Genomic DNA, 16689 nt, shown 5'->3' with positions numbered 1-16689 from the left:
ATCTCTCTCTCTCTCTCTCTCTCTCTCTCTCTCTCTCTCTCTCTCTCTCTCTCTCTCTCTCTCTCTCTCTCTTATAAATTCCCTTAATGAATGGGGTTAAACATCAAGTCATACTAGAAAAAAAAACGAGAATACTTGCCACTGCAAGTCAATCAGTCTCTCTCTCTCTCTCTCTCTCTCTCTCTCTCTCTCTCTCTCTCTCTCTCTCTCTCTCTCTCACACACCATTGTAATCAGGTAAGTGGCCGGATATATGTATATATGTACATACCATGTTTATTTAAATTAATGAGTTCAAGACAGAATTATTAATCACAGGAAAGAAAAGTATTTTCAATGATAGTACACATACTTTACACGACAGAACAATTCAAAGGGGGTGTAGGAACATTTTTTCTGAGTTCTTGAAAGTTCTGGGTATAATCTTAAAATCATTATAGTTTATTTTACTTTTGCATAGGTTGGTTTCGGGATTAGACAACTTTAGTGTATATATATATATATATATATATATATATATATATATATATATATATATATATATATATATATATATATGTATGTGTGTGTGTGTGTGTCTGTGTGTGTGTGTGTGTGTGTGTGTATAAATAAATTATATACAGTCACTAAAAGCAGTTCTAATGCGTTTACTAGTTACACCGGATCACACTGCAACATTTAAAGAAAACGAATCTCAAGTCGAATAATAGAAAACTGAATTTTACAAGCTAAACTACAACTTTGGTAAACGTTTCTAGTCATTATGCTTGCAGTCTTGTAAATGTTAGAAATTAATGTGTAATTTCATTTCTTCTGCGTTTGTACCTTGTAACACATAGAGAAAATATGTCCCCCTAAACAGTGGCTGTTTATATTTCAAAGGCACAAAATTTGCAACATAAGACAAAGTTTCTTTTAATGTTTACGTATATTCCCCAGTTAGGGATACAGTATTTGGTACAGTATTTTGAAGTTGGACCCTTCATTTGTTTCTCTCTCGCTCGTTAATGTAACCTTCAAAATGACGCTACTACACATGGTAGTTTCCTCAGGTCCTATGACGTAGGGTCAAGGGACACAGTGGTCACCAATTTTATTTATCCACATATTACCAGTACTTTAGTTTATCACAATTCATGAAAACTAATTACTTTAAAAATGTTTTTGTATTTAGTTACAAACGCTATCAGTTAACTGAATGCTAGTTCATTCAGTTCGCAGTAATGACACCAGGCAACAAAGCAGTACATTATTATGTCAAATTTTAAATACAGCTTACTTCTTCCATACACCATCACTCAATAAAGCACAAAAATAAATTAACTTATAACAACTGATATTCATTAATAACCCTCATAAACGATTTTTTGCTTTTGAAATCTTATTCGAGTAAATTAATCATATACAGATAGATGGCGCTTCGCAAGTATCACTAAATGTGAATGCATTCACAGCAATACATACGCGCTACACAAACAAGCAAACCTTACGTGATCTTTTATATCACAGAATGAAAAGCATAGAGACCAACTGCCAATTCGAATGAAAAACCTTTGTTAACACATTCATTACTGAATCAGGTGAATCTGGGTCATTCAGTGTAAGAGGTCCTATGTTATTTGGAACCCTCTATTTACTAGTTTACTCTTCTTTGAAAGCTATATCTTTAGCACTGTTGGGTTTTCACCTTCTGGAAGGAACAACGCTTTCATAATATAATAATAATTTCTTAGGTATTGCCATCAGTGCACCTAATGTGGTATACTGCAAGCATTGCTAAAGGGTGTTTGCAGCGTCCCTTCGGGCCCTAGTTACCCCCACTTTTTAGCCTTTTCATTTACCTCCATTCCGACTTCCTTTCCTTTGTCCGGCTGTGAAACACCTCCAGTTGTTACTTCTTAGTGCAGCTGTGGGGTTTCCTCTCCCCTCCAGATCCTGATCCTTGTACTTTATCTCCTCTGTTTTTTGGATCTAATTCCCTCTTATCACTAACTTAAATGCCGAATGGCCGAAAGTGGCACAATGCTTGGCTTGACAGCCTAAATTTCATAAATCAAATCAATCAGCCGTGTGGGTTAGACACCGAAGTGGGTTTATGGACCCAGTGTTTGACATGAAACAGTTATTTAAGAAGTTTGCAAGTGAATGGAAAACTCTGCCTGTTGCATACATAGACCCAGACAATGCTAATGACAGAAATGATAAAGGAGAGTTTACAAGATAAGCTGCTGAAGTGATTTAAAGTTTTTATGCTGGTTCTCTGATAAGACAAACTTCTTAGAGGCCATCCTGCACCAGTAGCTGGAGATGATTTAATAGAAAGCAGAAAATCACTGCACTACATTCACTATTACCCCGATCATAAATATTTATCCATTGCCTCAAGATTACAGAGCATGATTTTCCAATAATGAGTGTTAAAACTCCTGAGTCTATTTTTTCTGTCTTGGGAGCGCTCTATGCGATGTATTTATATTGAAATACAATATTTATTTTTTATTACTGCTCCAGGTGCGATGTGTTATTTCAGTCCGTGCCTGAAATGAAGCTATTCTAAGGTCTTTTTTGTTTTGTCAGCAGTTGAGTAAATAAACCTAGACTCACTTAGAAGGAAGGTCAGGACTGTGACCGTGATGGCATGTCACGTGAAATGCGCTCATTCGAAATACTAATAACATTGTTATTACAATTACCCGTCTTACTGAAATTGTCACTGTTGTTTTTGATACTCATTTTGCTTACTTTTCAGTTGCAGATTCAAAGTGGTAAAGAAACAAGATCGACAGAAAGTATTTGGGATGAGAGTCGGTTGTCGCCTTCTCCTTGTGGCCCTTCACCTCTTCCTCCTCCAAAGGACCGTTACTGCCTTCACTATGATTTACAAACAAGTGCTTATAAATTTAAATCTGACCCTCCCTGGGAATTATTCAACATACAGTGCATATACTGGGATCAAGTAAGTAAGTATATATATATATATATATATATATATATATATATATATATATATATATATATATATATATATATATATTTATATATATATATATATGTGTGTGTGTGTGTGTATATATATATATATTTATATAATGATTATAATAATAAACTTCATTAAACAGAATGGCCGTATGGATTCCAATGAGTTTATATTTCAATTTCTTAATCTCTCGAAACTATTCCTCTGTAGCAGCAGGTAAATTATATAACAGCTGTCCAAAGTTCATTTGTCCCTGGACGTTTCGGTAGTACTCGCTACCATTTACAGAAAGGTGAATGAAGCCAAGAGTACAATTATGTGTACCCGCAAGAAGGCTTACAGAGATTTTTGGTCGGCTGTCGAAACTTGGGGGGAGGGTCCTCCTTTAAACTTAGTGGCATCCAGGCAGCCACTCTTTTTAATGAAGTTTGTCTGAAAGGGGGTCTTCATCCAAAACAATAATAATAATGTGCTTTAATGCATACATGCTTTTACAAAAGCAGTAAAACTTTATGTGGGTCTGTGTTCAGGAATATTTATTCAAGCAGTCTTATTATCTATTTTCCCTTTGGCAGTTATTTATTGTTTGATGGTATTTTCTCAATTCCTGTTTTTCACACCTGTAAATTCGACAAATAGACGTCGCTGAAATACTGTCGCTTCAGCTGTGCGAGTGACGGCCTTTGCAACATAAGTTACAGGCCCTCCTTGTTGCTTCTCTAAAATGAAATATTTTAAAACATTGTAAACTGTTTCCATGGCCTGAGAGTGGAAGTGTTGGAGATGGGGAGGGCTGTTTTGGCTTTAGCTTTTCACTGTCCTATCACAGTGCAGGTTGAGGGTGATTGTTGGTTTCAGACAGCTGAAAATATCCGAAGTCAGTTATGTTTTTTCATGTCAGTTTTAAACTCATTGCTGTACTTTAGAAAATTTTCACTTGAGTAATCCCTGCTAAACCCATATTTCTATTATAAGAATGAGACTTTTGTCAACACAGGAATTCCTTATTCGCCACACCCCAGCAATCAGAGTGTTTGACAGACTGTAATTTGCAATCTGGATTTACAGCCTTTTGGTTTCATCCTCTTGCATCAGTAACCTAGATGTTGTCATGCCAGTTTTAATAACCATAAATCAGTGAAATCAATCAATCGTGCAGATGGAAAGTACATTAGTGACCCTGAGAATTGAGTAATGATTGGTCGAGGGATTAAAGGATGAACCACCTTTCGGGGTCGAAGCTTTAAATAAAACATATATATGTGGAAAGACGTGACTGGCTGCCTGGAGCAAAAGCCTGTCCCCTTCTTGACCTTTATTGTAGTGTATAAATATACTTGCCCAAAGTGTAACTCTGGGACATATGTGGGATCTGCGAAGCGGTTACTGAGGGTCAGAATCGATTCTCATCGTGGGACAAGTTTTTGCACAGGAAGTAGACTCTCCAACCCTGAGCTTTCGAACATCAGGAATCATGCAAAAGTTTGCAAAACCCATATTGAAAGAGACGATTTTTGCATCATAGGGCAAATGCAAAGCCCTCACGAACTACCCATTCTACAGTCGTTGCTGATTAAGCAGCTAGTTCCCCAGTTGGATACCTAAACCTCTTCAATCCAACTGTATCGTAGCTAACATGTCTCCTTCTATTTTCTCTCGTGTTATTCAGTCTTCCTTTCTCTGAACTGAAGGTTGGTCGGCGTTCTTAGCTTTTAAATATATCTTTGTAATTTTAAATTTTAGTCTTTTTACTGTTTTATGATTTTTAATAAATTTAATATTGTTTTATAATTTTATCATATTTATTGACAGATTCCCAGAAGATGTAATAAAGGTAATATTACGAAACGTCGGAATAAAGATAATACAAATGTAGAAATTGGCCTGTTTCCTTAGTCAACCTGTGATTTGACATTGTAAATATATATATATATATATATATATATATATATATATATATATATATATATATATATATATATATATATATATATATATATATATATATATATATATATATATATATATATATATATATATATATATAGTATTTTGTGTTAACATTCCCTGAAAATTTCACATTTCAGTTGTGCAGTAATTTGCAAGTCATCAAATTGCAGCGGGTTTGCTCATAACGCAGTTGCTGATGAATGTAGAATTTATGGTAGTCTCAACACCTTCCTACTGCCGTCTCAGACCTCCGCAGTAGATCTGGAGACATCTTGCCGAGGGACTCCCCAGTCATTTTCATCAAACCTCTTCCTGGTTATTGGACGTGGAAATCTGCCCAAGCAGAATGCCAAAATCAGGGAGGGAACTTGATACCTATGCCTACAAAGGCTGAGGCAGACAGACTGCAGTCTGTTTATGGTGATTTCCACATTGGTGTTTACAAGGTATGGACTGAGTCTACTTTTGGGTTCCAATTATGTAACTGCCTTTGCCTCTGACACTGCATTTCTATATGTACTGGCACTTGGATAGTATGTGACATAGTTCTTGGTGCTTGTATTCCTTAGCAAAGCATATTTGGCACTTGTTTAAAAGATAGTGAAATCCGCATGTGAAAATGCATGTGGCTTAATGAAATAAGAAAAGATAAATCAGGAAATGGTGATACAAGTGGCACTCTCATGGAGCACAAATGCATCTGCATGACATGCAAGAGTCAATAGCATGAAATACCAGATATTTTATTGCATGTTTTAAACATCACTTTTCTGTTTTTAGTTTTTATTTTAGCACATTTTAAACTGGTACTCTCTTGAAGCTGTAGCAGCACTTGCAGAATACATCTTTACGGAATGTAGTATGCACCCAAGTTAGTATCTAGTGTAATAGTTGGTCATTGGTACTGTGTGAGGGCCTCTCTAGTAATGCCACTTTCTATAACCCAGAACTGCATGATGGTCATCTGAGAGTCAGAGCTGAAGATTAATAAGGCACTTAATATAATATAAAGGTATATTGCAATAAAAAAATCTATTTTCTATATAGAAAACCATTTATTTTATATTTAGGCATGGACTCACAAAAAATTTTATCTCACTAAAGATAAATTTGAATACTAAACTATAGAAAAATATCTTTTACAGCTTGTTTAGTGATTTGCAATGAATTTTAAGAGCTAAAATATTCAAGAGCTGAAATATTCAAAATATGTGCATGGTTAGCGGTTGTCACATGTCTTGCAGGTAACCAAGTTATTCCAAACCCATTGACAGCGTAATAATGTTTTGGTAATGTGATTCATACATTTAATCAATAGATTTTCAGGTAACCCACACATATACTTCCGAATTACAAAAACTATGTTTTAGAGTGAACTCACTGTCAGTGAAAAAAACCCTTTGTTCCTGATTTATGCCAGGAATGCATTTTACATTTCAACATGTGTAAGATACCATCATGTTATATTCTGATTATATTGAAAATGTTGGCCAGCTGGATGCACATACATAATATTATTTCTCAAATATTCAGGAAGTGTACATGTCTCTGTCTCAGCCATCAGGTTCAATCTAAATATTAAATTCTTTGCCATTCTTTATGATCTCATAGTTCTGCAAAACTCATGCCTGAGTATAAATTAGTCCATCTGTCATACAATGATATGAGGGCAGTATGCATGGCCTCTTCCATTTGCATTGTGTCAAGTGGTAGTGTTCCCATAATCTAGTTAATAAACTCCCCATTGTCACTATGGGTCCAACATTTTTGTCTTATTGGTTGAGTACTTATAAATCTGCCTGAGATATGCATTTCCCAATGGCAGCACCAGCTGCCCAGATTCCGCACTGCCATTTTTCACTCTGAGTATTTTGTTAGACTTGACAACATAAAATTGGAGTTTAAATTTTTCCAAGCCCTTGAAAATATCATCAGTGGCCTGCCCTTCTTTCCCATGATTTGTGAAGCCTTCCTGAAGTGATTCATGATCATCACAAGTTTCAGCACAACAGGCTTCCCTTGACCACTGGAGGCACTTACTGTGTCACACCTAGTGAGAGCATGAAGTCCAAACAGGGAATCACACAGATGTACTTGCTGAACCATTGCAGTTATGCACTGTTGATGCTAGTACTGTATACAGTACCTGGTGAAATTAGCAATTCCACATTAACACTACAATTTGTTTTTCTGAAATGCTAAGTACAGAAGAATAAGATCTGTATCATCAGCTACTATGATGATGCTAGGCAGCATGTTTGGTACGCAGGATGACTTTGAGTAAGCTTTCTTCTAAGAACTGGTCAGTTCCTTCAATGTAGCTGTAGCATCATCAGTAACTTTGAAGCACTTATTAGTGTGACGTACAGTACAAGGATTTGCTACCTAGTATTCCTCTCTTGCTTGTTTTCCTTTACTGATTAGCCATAAAGTTAATTAGTTTCATTTTAATGACTTTACATGGAGCTGCTTTCACCAATGAAGTATTGTTGGCTTTTATGGCATTGGTGGAGCAAAATCCTTTCTCAGTGCCGGTCATGCTTCTCGAAGACCTGTTCTGTAGGCAGACATCAATGTTTTATCTGAAAGTTTTTCAAAGCTGAAGAACTCATCACCTTTTAGATGACACCCTTTCCAATGATGATACATACATGTTGATTGCCTTTCCATGTCACTTGTAGGTGATGCCTCATTTCTGATTTTCATGTCAGTACCACTGCTTGTTTGTTTTCTTTGTTTTTCCATCAATACTCTCCAGAGACTAATCATGTTGCAGTTTCCTTCATGCTGACTTTACTTGGAAAAACATTCCAAATAGTGTATTACCACTCTTCAGAACCACTACTGATGGAGGTCTTTGCCTTCCCCCGCTTAACATTGTTATTTGTCATAATATTCAGCCTGTGAAGTCTTCTTTAGAATTTGTGTCCTGACTCCAGTCAACTTTCTTTACCTTTCTTGTGTGTGCCAATAGAAGATCAACTGATGTGGTGGAGGCTGAGTTGCTTTAGTTGATACATGTATGAGCTCAGTGCCCTCTGATTTAAATATAGTTGCCCATTTACAATTTAGAAGACCTTTGAGAGACTGTACTGCATCCTTGACCCTCTCCATATGTGAGGTTTCCCATTCAAAGTGAATTGCACCTTTGCCAGTAATACCAGTCATCCTTCTGAATTGCTTAGACATGAGCTACAGTGCTTGCAGTCATATTGTACCAACAGACTACACCAGGTCTGAGAGAGAATCATTTAATTCCACCAAGATTAAAAATGAGATAAAACATTACATTAGTACGCTAGTAATGATGTTGCTTAAATGTTATATCTAAGTAATTATTTATTCTTTATATAATAGAACTGAGAGCAGTTACATGCTGTTGTGGGTCTTTGTTGGCAGCTTCTCATATGGTCTGATCTGCTGTTATGCAGCCAGAGGTGTTCCTGTAACTGAGCTGTATTAAGATTCCTCCTTTTAATAAATTTTCTGGTAGAATGCAAAAGTCTCAAATAGCTGGGTCACCTCAGAGTAGTTTGAAGACAGACCTAGCTTAATTTGCATGCCCTGAGAAAAACACCAAAGTATCATTCTGATTTTGACAGAGATAGAAGAGCTAGTCTTTTGTGCAGAATGTTCTGATCAGATCTACCAGCAAACCTATTAGGCTGATAAATGATGCCCAGGAGGATGCCAATTGGAGTTACTTGCTATGCAGATGATCAAGAGACTGCTTGAAACAGTCCAGAATGAAAGGCACCACTACATTCGCCAGTACCGATTCCAGATTGTCATAACATTCTTGATATAGTAGATGTGAAGATTTTCAGCACGTGTTCTTTCTCTAGCTAAGGATGGAATTCTTGCCACAACATTCCGAGCAATACTTGTTACACAGTTTGCAAAGATGCACACTATGGTTGTTATACCGCCTGCAGTAGTGTAACTGGGATTTCTTTCCGGTTGGCAAATGACAGAAATTTCTCCAAAATTATTTCTCTCAAAATTGCTGTGTGCCATATAATACAAAATTATTATTATTATTATTATTATTATTATTATTATTATTATTATTATTATTATTATTATTATTATTATTATTATTATTATCCAGGTGCTGCGTGTTCCTGCATCCTTGGGGGATTTATCATCTTTCTTATTACTGTAAATGTGCTGTTTCTTCTGCATGAGTTCTGAGGCTACCTCAACTTCCAGTTTATCTAAATTTGTCTTTAGAGATTTTGGTATCATGTCCTCCAATGATTATGGGCTCTATAGCCTTCTCAGTTCAATCTGCAGGTTTTGGTATTTCTCTGTATTTCACTTTTTTCCTCTGCTCTGGAGTCCTACAGTGCTGTGAATTCTATGAGAGATAGTTTGTTCTTGGTTTTTTTTTTTATTAGTCATGTCTGGTTGATGAGCTTGTAACACCCTGTTTGCCCTGATGCTGTAGCTCCAGTATAATTTTGCTTGCACCTCTTCCACTACTCCCTCAGGCTAGTGTTTGTCCCACTTCTGCATGCTGTCTGATATTTTCTTACACAGATTCCAGTGGAGTTCCTTTGCTACCGCATCATGTCTTTTTTAATACTGGTTTTCTGGTAGTGCTGGACATTGGCTTGCAGTGTGGTTTATGGTGTCTTCTTTTACATTGCTTTTCCTACACTTGGAGGAAATATTGGTTCTGTATGTTGCTCTTTGGATGTATCTTGTTCCTATGGCTTGATCCTGTGATGCTGTTATAATATCCTTCTGTCTCTTTCTTTAGTTCTCCCCCTCTAGCCATTGCCATGTTTCATTGATGAACAGTTCTTTAGCTTGCCTTATGAATTGTCCATGCATAGGTTTTCTCTGCCATTCTTCTGTTCAGCTCTTTGTTATTTTCCTTTATTGTACTTTAGGGTCTTCATCCTCCTTAATCAGGTCCTCCTCCCATCCACTTCTTAGCCATTCATCCCCAGTGGTCTTCAGGTATTGTTCCAGGACTCTGCTTTTGATGTTGACACAGTTCTCTATGCTGAGTAGTGCTCTTCCTCCTTATAAGTGTGTATAGTTTGGTCTAAATTTGATCTTGGGTACAGTACTTGGTACATATTCCTTATCTTTCTACTCTTTTGGTCTATGTTGCAAAGCTCTAATTTATTGAACTCCACTATTACAGTACTGTACCAAATTACATATGGATTTCATCAAGTTTCCAGAGTTGAGTTTTGACTTGAATATTGCTTTATTCTGTGCATGTATTCTCTCCTGATCTTATCCTTTGTATGCTGCTTCATCTACGTCCTTTTGGAATTTCCATTGGGTAGTTGTTTCCCGTCAGTCCTTTGCCTCTGTACATTGCCTAGAGCACTTTGATGTCTCCTGATACGATTCTTACAGTCAGTATTAATGTGTTTATTTCTTTGGTACCTCTCCCAAACAGCATAATGTCATCCATGAGCATCAGATGATTACTACTTCTGCCTCCTTTTTTGAATTGGTATCCACCCTCCATCTTCTGTAGGACTTTCGTCATGCGGATCATGGCTACTATGAAGAGTAATGGGAATAGTGAGCTGTCCTTTCATGAATTTTGTCTTAGTGTGGAAATTTTGTGTGCAGAAAAGTCGGGACTGATATTGTCGGTGAGGAAATGTTGACGAATCGTGACACACTGCAGTTAGTACAAGATGTTCTTTACAAACTTCCCTCTGCCCCTTAGAGCATAACCTCTCCTAATCCAGTTTTTTCTTCCGTCATTTTTAAAGGCAACTCCATTGGCTAGAAAATACACACTTTGTCAGCCATCCATGTACTGACCAAAACCGGTGTTGCTTAACTTAACTGATCACACCAGTGGTGCAGCGAATATGTAACAGCCATGTTGGTCTGTTGTGACCAAATAACATTTGGGCTAGACATCAAGTTTCATTGAAAATTTTTAAGAGGACGACATATTAACCTGATGCTCAGCTCTCATTTTGTCCTGGCCTTGAACTGTCACAATTCTATAAACTCTCATGGCTTAGTTAATTACATCTGCTCTTTCCTCAGCTTCTGTCATTGTTTCATCCGTAAAAGTATTCAATAGATCCATAGATTATACAGTGTAATCTTGTCTCATCTTTACATTTATGCCGAATCACCCCTTCATCCTTTTACACAGTCTTGTACACGCTTCAGGCTTCCTCATCACAACTCTTTACTCTGTCGTGACAAACTGTTGTCCATATTACAACCCTGTCATTGTCACATCTCAATCAATTCTATTCTAAGTGCGTATGAAAACTGCAAAAACTTTCTTGTCTTTTACATTCAAGCTACTCACACACCCCTTTCATACTGAACCAGCTCGGTTAATTGTTATAAGTAGCCATGTGGAGAGGAAACTTAATCTTTGTCAGACATTGCAGTCGAATGTCATTGCTTTGAAATTTTGTTACTAATCTCCAGAGTGGGCTTAATGGGTATTATTTTTTAAATGTCAGAGCAACAGTGAAAATAAGATGGTTCCAGTGTTAGGTATCCTGTTCCTGTACCACATTAACAGTATTCGTATTATATCGAACTTTCTGTTTGTCTCATTTTAACAAGTAACACCCTTCCCCTCACGTTTCCAGGAATGGTAAACATTGTTGCATCGCTATAGTATAACATCAACTTTTCTTGTGTACAAATGGGTAATTATTCATCTCACCTACTACTTAAGTATTTCTGCAGGGGCTTTCCAATGACCTCAGCTTACTGCATCATTTTCTCTGTGCCGGTAATAAATCTCACTCCCTGTGTCTCATCAGGAACTGCCATAACTAATTTTAGGTTTACAGCAATACCATCAATTGTTGTGGCAGTCTGCTTCCCCTCTACCATCTACACATTCAAAAACCTTGTAAACTGTTAATATCATATACATAAAATTATATTTTGTTTGACATTACACCTCAATCTGTTATTGCAAGATTAAGGCGTCCGTGAACTTTGATTTTCGATAAAACTTGCTCACATTCTTCCAAAATATTTTAATTGGATTTCATCTTTTTAAATTTGCTTTTCATTATTCTTTTGTTCCCCCTCTCTTCTCTCTCTCTCTCTCTCTCTCTCTCTCTCTCTCTCTCTCTCTCTCTCTCTCTCTCTCTCTCTCTCTCCAACTGTCATGACACTAACGAGTCCGCTTTTTTCTTTCCCTCTGTTAGAACTCACCAGAAAGCACCACGTACTTTGACTTCTATGGAACTGCGTTAGAGCAGTCCCAGATTGGATGGGCTGCTGGTCAACCAGACAATGCCGTTATGCAAGGAATGAGAGAATTATGCGTTTGTCGTTATGGATCCGCAATTCACGATATGTTTTGTGAATATTATTTCACAATCTTTACATCTATTTGTGCAGTTTATGGGGATTAAGGAGAAACTCAGTCCAGTCCAACTAAAAACGAATCGTATGGAAATCTGGCATCGACTCTGAACAGCAGCTGTTTAATCGTTATCATTACTAGTCGCCAAGTTACAAATATTCTTGTAAAATGCATCTCAGTTTCTAGGTTCTCCGGACAATACAATTGAAATTTCATAGGAATAAAGACGACCATCAAATGTGTTTTTTTTTATGAAGTTTAAGATTTAAAAAATGAAGGACTTGGGTTGTGAAGAAGGCGGAAAAGGCTTCCAGGAAGAAAGCGAAAGAGAAAAGAAATTAAATAATGAAATGCAGGAGTGAATCTGAGAAAGTACTTTAGGACGAAGGGGCAATTATGCTTCAAAGAGTAAACACAATTAATCTTAAAAGCTGTCGATGAGGCAATATAATCTGAAAAGAATGCAGTCTGATGCCAGCGGAGTGAATATTTAGAAGAGTTTCTTAGATATAGAGGGACACCAGAAAATCAGATCTGCGTGGTGATGTCACCAAATCAACAGGGAGAGTGTTATGTGGACACTGGTGCATAGGAATGGGGAATGTATACAGTAAGTGGTGGGATGATTAAATGGCATATCTTGTGAATGGGTAATTGCATGCCTGAAGAGAAGATAAAGGTAAGTGTCCAAGAGGATGGAAAAATAATGAAAATGCAGGAGTGAAGCTAAACAAATAATTTAGGAAGTAGAAAACAGAGAAAATTCAAGAGATGGGTCCCGTAGGTAGGTAGTGCCGTCAGTGCACCTCATGCGGTACACTGTAGGTATTACTTAAGGTTCTTTGTGGCGTCCCTTCGGCCCCTAGCTGCAACCTCTTCAGTTCCTGTTACTGTATTGCTCTTTCCTCCAACTGACTTTCCACTCTCTCTAACAATTGTTTCATAGTGCAATTGCGAGGTTTTCCTCCTGTTAAACCTTTCAAACCTTTTTACTGTAAATTTCCGTTCCAGCGCTGAATGACCTCTTATGTCCCAGCGCTTGACCTTTGACCTAAATTTTATAATATATGCAGGAGATGGGGTAATGCTAGTCGAAGAGAATGCTGCTGGGATCGATGGAGTGAGTGTGTGGAGAGGCAGATCTAAACAATAAAAGAGTTAATGGGTTAGAGTGAACTTTAGAAATGTCAGATTGAGGTTGTAAGGAGGAAATTAAGAGGGTGATAAATGGAAAGGAGCCACGAGTTGATGTGACCTCCCATGATATTTTGCAAAATAATGATAATAGTGCGATTGAGAGGCTGAGAAGGATGTTTAGGGTATGTCTAAAAAACGGAAAGATTCCAAATAACGTTTGAGAGAATGGCTGTACATCATATTCACTGAGAATGCAACGTAGATAACAGGACTGATAAGGAGTGAGTGCGTGTGTATCAGATGTGTATGAAACAACTATGCAGGAAGTTTGAGAGGAAGTAAAAAAAAAAAAACTGTGATGTAGGACATACAGAAAGCAAATTATAAAACACATAGACGTACTGCAGGTGTTGAAGATGATGAAAGTAACCAGAAGTTTTTATGATGACAATGACACCTGCGTTCGGTGTAAAATTTGGTCTTGGGCGAGGATGTGTCATGTCTTCAAGGTTTTTAATATTTTCCTTAAATGGAGTGATGAGAGATGGTATAAAAAGGGCAGAAGATACTGATGAAGTTGTATATGGTAAAAAAAAGTGAGTCGTTTATGGAGTGTAGGATGGCTGATTTTTGCTAATGTTACAGCTTTATCTGTAGATATTGAAAAGAAGCTGCAGAAATTGTAAAAGAAGCGTTTGTACGAGAAAAAAATTTTAACCTGGACATCAGCAGCATTAAGGTACAGAGGAGGAATATAAACAAGGAAGGCTGGGAAATGGATGCAAGTATTTATGGTGGAAGAATAGAAGTGACTGGTTTATACAGATATTTGTAAGTCATCGCATCCGATGACAGGAACCTGATAATCAAAGTGAATCATAGTACAGGAGTATAAAGGAAAATGGTAAGGTGAATATATTCACTGCAGAAAGTGTTGGATGTTACAGTTCATATTCACTGCAGAAAGTGTTTGATTTTTCAGTTTATATTCACTGCAGAAAGTGTTTGATGCTACAGTTTATATTCACAGCAGAAAGTGTTTGATGTTTCAGTTTATATTCACTGCAGAAAGTGTTTGATGCTACAGTTTATATTCACTGCAGAAAGTGTTTGATGTTACAGTTTATATTCACTGCAGAAAATGTTTGATGTTACAGTTTATATTCACTGCAGAAAGTATTTGATGTTACAGTGTATATTCACTGCAGAAAGTGTTTGATGTTACAGTTTATATTCACTGCAGAAAGTATTTGATGTTACAGTTTATATTCACTGCAGAAAGTGTTTGATTGTACAGTTTATATTCACTGCAGAAAGTGTTTGATGTTTCAGTTTATATTCACTGCAGAAAGTGTTTGATGTTACAGTTCATTTTCGCTGCAGAAAGTGTTTGATGTTACAGTTTATATTCACTGCAGAAAGTGTTTGATGTTACAGTTTATATTCACTGCAGAAAGTATTTGATGTTACAGTTTATATTCACAGCAGAAAGTGTTTGATGTTACAGTTTACTGTATATTCACTGCAGAAAGTGTTTGATTTTACAGTTTATATTTACTGCAGAAAGTGTTTGATGTTTCAGTTTATATTCACTGCAGAAAGTGTTTGATGTTACAGTTTATATTCACTGCAGAAAGTGTTTGATGTTACAGTTTATATTCACTGCAGAAAGTGTTTGATGTTACAGTTTATATTCACTGCAGAAAGTGTTTGTTGTTACAGTTTATATTCACTGAAGAAAGTGTTTGTTGTTACAGTTTATATTCACTGCAGAAAGTGTTTGATGTTTCAGTTTGTATTCACTGCAGAAAGTGTTTGATGTTACAGTTCATATTCACTGCAGAAAGTGTTTGATATTACAGTTTATATTCACTGTAGGAAGTGTTTGATGTTTCAGTTTATATTCACTGCAGAAAGTGTTTGATTTGATGTTACAGTTTATATTCACTGCAGAAAGTGTTTGATGTTTCAGTTTGTATTCACTGTAGAAAGTGTTTGATGTTACAGTTCATATTCACTGCAGAAATTGTTTGATATTACAGTTTATATTCACTGTGGGAAGTGTTTGATGTTTCAGTTTATATTCACTGCAGAAAGTGTTTGATTTGATGTTACAGTTTATATTCACTGCAGAAAGTGTTTGATGTTAAGGTTTATATTCACTGCAGAAAGTGTTTGATGTTACAGTTTATATTCACTGCAGAAAGTGTTTGATGTTACAGTTTATATTCACTGCAGAAGGTGTTTGATGTTACAGTTTATATTCACTGTAGAAAGTGTTTGATGTTACAGTTCATATTCACTGCAGAAAGTGTTTGATGTTACAGTTTATATTCACTGTAGAAAGTGCTTGACGTTACAGTTTATATTCACTGCAGAAAGTGTTTGATGTTTCAGTTTATATTCACTGCAGAAAGTGGTTGATGTTACAGTTTATATTCGCTACAGAAAGTGTTTGTTGTTACGGTTTATATTCACTGCAGAAAGTGTTTGAAGTTCTGAAATATTCCAAGAAGTTGATTATCTAATTAACCTTGCTCGTAGAGACAACAGCTGTAGGATTTTGATATATATTCTGGGACATGTTTTTATCATATCATGTGTGGTTATAATAAATGCATTCTCCTGACTGTTCTTATTTTCCTGATCGTAAATCCACTTCGTTTACTCAACAACATTTTTTTGTGTCAATCATCTTTGTAAAATTAACTGTGTTGTTATTTGTAGCACTTATGCATCAGTAGTAGTAGTAGTAGTAGTAGTAGTAGTAGTAGTAATAGTAGTAGTAGTAGTAGTAGTAGTAGTAGTAGTAGTAGTAGTAGTAGTAGTGACACGGCTCCCTCGCTCGTTCTATTTGCTGTTGTGCATTTACGCGTAAGAAACGGTAACATATAAAGCCTGGGAGAGCAGAGTTCCTTCGTATTGGTTTTATGCAGGGATGATTCTTTGCAACGGCTCTTAAGATTAATAGAATATTAATGGCAATTCTTCGGAATCTCTATTGCGTATTTACTACACCGTTCCTTTTAGCTTACTCAGAAGTCACACACATTCAAAAGTGTGGGAAATGCACAAAACACATTGAGGATTTCAAAGGTGTTAAACTTATAGCGATGCTTTGTACTATTTTAGTATTTATTTGAGTTTTCCTTTTTTAAGATAAAACTCCTTAGAAGAATCAATCGAGAAACACTGGCAGCAGTCATCTAATAAATTAAAATTGTCCTTGGAGTAAATGAAAATGGTAAATCTGGTGAATTGGAAGGATAACTATTGAAGCGTCCGTGCGTAGA

At 36.4% G+C, this 16689-nt stretch overlaps 1 protein-coding gene across 1 annotated transcript in view; it reads left to right on the top strand.

The window, feature by feature from the left end:
• The window catches only part of LOC136849248 (DNA oxidative demethylase ALKBH2-like), a 657271-nt gene extending 654312 nt beyond the window's left edge, over nt 1-2959 (top strand). The window contains exon 10 of the mRNA XM_067122516.1: nt 2749-2959. The gene's annotated coding sequence lies outside the window, so the exon portion shown is untranslated. The remainder of the gene's footprint in view (nt 1-2748) is intronic.
• Nucleotides 2960-16689: the final 13730 nt, after the last annotated feature.

Source organism: Macrobrachium rosenbergii, chromosome 20, assembly GCF_040412425.1.
Source record: "Macrobrachium rosenbergii isolate ZJJX-2024 chromosome 20, ASM4041242v1, whole genome shotgun sequence".
Classification (NCBI taxonomy): domain Eukaryota; kingdom Metazoa; phylum Arthropoda; class Malacostraca; order Decapoda; family Palaemonidae; genus Macrobrachium; species Macrobrachium rosenbergii.
Note: the sequence above shows the minus strand (reverse complement) of the source record. Positions and strands in the feature narration are given on the sequence as shown.